We start from the raw sequence: 3,066 nt of genomic DNA, 5'->3' as shown, positions 1-3,066 counted from the left end.
ACTTTGCTGGTTTTTGTGTTTCTCTAGAGAACCCAATCCAACACAGCAACCCACTCCGCCAGTAAGCTGTCTACCCAAAGGCACCAGGCTTTCTCTTCTGTGGGCTGGTAAGTCTGCTGCTGTTTAGTGCCGATCTCTGGGCTCTTCTACTGCCATCTCTCATGCCGGTCTCTTGGCTGTGCTCCTGCTGTCTCTCATGCCATATGCCGGGGTCTCTCTGCCTGGGTCTCAAGTCAAGGATGCACTCCACTCCTGTTTCCACACTTTAGGTATCTGTCAGAGCCACACCCCACTCTCTCGGTACCACATTCTATTCTGCTTACTAGTGCCGCTCTGACAAGAATATAGCACAAATGGGATGACCTTAATAAAAAGGAACTTATTCTTACAATTAGCAGGTTTTAAGTCCGAGTTCAAACTGCCAGGCTCTAAGGGCTGGGTGAAAGCCCCTCAGCCTTGGGCTTCAGCTCTGCTTCCTGCTCCTGGCCCACTGAAGCTGGAGGCTTTTCTTTACTCAGGCAGCTACTGGCTGCTGAAGGTGCCAAGCCCAAGACTGACAAGTAAAAAGGCACAGTCCTGATATTACCAAATCACACGGCAGGCCATTAATTCAAGTCTGTTGAAAGTCCCAAGGTTGGCAGAACATGGCAGGCTGCTGAATAACGACATAGCTACATATAGGGTCCAAGCATGCCATAAGCTAGAGACCATTCCCAAAGGTGTTTCTTATATATGGGAAGCAGACCACATACCCAAAGTTACTCAGCTGCTCACAGTAGATTCCACAATGGAGTTGATTACCAGTCTCATCATGGGGAATACTACATCCAGCTGCCCAGCCACTCAACCAGGCCCAGTGAAGTTGACACACGAATATAACCACCACAATCATGTTGTAGCATGTATTAGAACTTTGTTTCTCTATGGCTGAATGATACTTCATTGTATGTGTGAACCATATTTTGTTTACCCATTCATCTGTTATGGACATTTAGTTTGCTTTTACTTTATGGCTAGTGCTGCAATGAACATTGGCATCACCATTTTATCACGAACTTGAGGAAGGTGAAGAGATACAATGTCTATATCTCCTGAATATATCCCCTATGAAGTGGCTGATGTCCATAACAGGACACTTTTCTGTGACTTACTCAATGGATTTTAATTTGGGCCATTTGAAAGTAGAATTTTCTTGGGGGTAAAACCCATGTTTTTGATGCTTCACTCAGAGTAAATCGCAAGCCAAACCCACTGCCATGGAGTTGATTCTAACTCATAGATACAACTCATAGTGACCCTCTAGGGCAGAGTAGGGTTGTCAAGGCTGTAATCATTTCAGAAGCAGACTGCCACATCTTTCTCCCACAGAGTGGCTGGTGGGTTTGAACCACCTATCTTTTGATTTGAAGCGGAGTGCTTAACCACTGTGCCACCACCAGCACTCCTTTGATTGAGAGTACATACATTAAAAATAAAAAGAAAAGAAAAAGCACTAAGTGCCTATTAATAGTTCTTTTCAGAAAGCACCCAGCTTATTTTCTGAATCAACAGTTGGTGCTCAGTGATGTTAGGATTTGCAACGAAATGAACTAATTTGGGTGCTGTGTTAGTTTTACACAAAGAATAAAACTTTGACTTATGTTACACTACTTTTTTTTCTGATCCCAAAATAATGGCTAATAAAGAACATTTAAGTACAAAATTTATTGCAGTAACGAGATGAAAACAATTTCTTATGTAAACCAAAATAAACATTCATTTCATAAATCTATCAGTAGCTAGAAAAACCATCTATTACAAATACAAACTCTGGATAAAAGGCTAATGACAGAGCTAGTTTGGGGCAGCAAATGTGCTCCAACCCCCAGGGAACATCTCAGGATAGGATTACTCTCTTGGTTGAGGGGTAGAAAGAGATGATAAAAGAGGAATAATGAATTACATTGCTGATCAATGTCCAGTTTCCTATGGATGTCCACATGTGACCTTCCCATCCAGTTACATCAAACTTCAAATCGGATTCCCAATGGCAAGCTTTATGTAAAGGGACCAGGGTTTCCTTTTTTTATTGAGGGGTGAGGGGAATTACTCCTCTTTTAAAAAGATTGTGGTGAAAATACACACAGCAAAACATACAATTCATCAATTCAACAACTCACTGGCACTGACTACATTCTTCAGGTTGCACAGCCATTCGTGCCATCCTTTCCAAGGATCCCATCAACATTAACATCAACTCAGTGCCCCTAAGCAAAAACTCCCCTTTGCCCTTCACCTTACCATCACCATTAGTAATCCTTGGTTTCTATAGATTGCTTATTTCATATAAGTGAGAACATACATTCACTTCATACATACTTGCCTTTTGTGACAGATACTTTATTCAGCGTGTTTTCAAGGCTCATTCATGTGGCAGGCATCAGGACTTTAGTTCTCTTTATGGCTGTGTAATATTTCATTGTGTATGTAGACCACATTGTGTTTGTTCACGCATCTGTTAATGGACATTTTGATTGTTAACCTTTTGGCTGTTGGGAGCAGTGCTGCAGTGAACATTAGTGTACCAAGGCTTCCTTTTATGTAGCTACCTGTATATGTGGCAGGATATGTTCAATCTGTCCACTCCAGCAATGCCTGCGAAGAGGAGGACACAGATGTTCTGGTGCCCTGTCCCATCTTGACAGCCCTCTTCCCCTTTGAAGGGTGCACACCCTCCTTCTGCTGTCCAAGCCTCTCCTGTGCCAGTTGACCAAAGGCACCATCTTTTTCAACAATGTAATGATCAGATTAAAGGATCCTGTATGCCAGAAGAACTAGATGGTGCCCAGCTACCAATGCCAACCACTGGAAAAGGGATCAAAATTGGAGACCCTGTATAGAGTGGGAGAAGAATGTGGAACAAAACTGAAAAAAAAAAAAGACTAGGCTTAGTGGTCTGATAGAGACTGGTGAAACCAGGAAACTATGGCCTTAAGTCATGCTTCAGGCCTTGAATTTGTCTCACTCCCATGGCTTACCTCTCAGCCAAACAATATAGCCTATGAGTTGACCATTCACACCAGGGAG

This window comes from Orycteropus afer, unplaced genomic scaffold (genome assembly GCF_000298275.1).
Source record: "Orycteropus afer afer isolate SDZICR_OR568_19922 unplaced genomic scaffold, OryAfe1.0 scaffold00637, whole genome shotgun sequence".
Classification (NCBI taxonomy): domain Eukaryota; kingdom Metazoa; phylum Chordata; class Mammalia; order Tubulidentata; family Orycteropodidae; genus Orycteropus; species Orycteropus afer.
The sequence above is the reverse complement of the archived record's forward strand: the minus strand, read 5'-3'. Positions refer to the sequence as shown.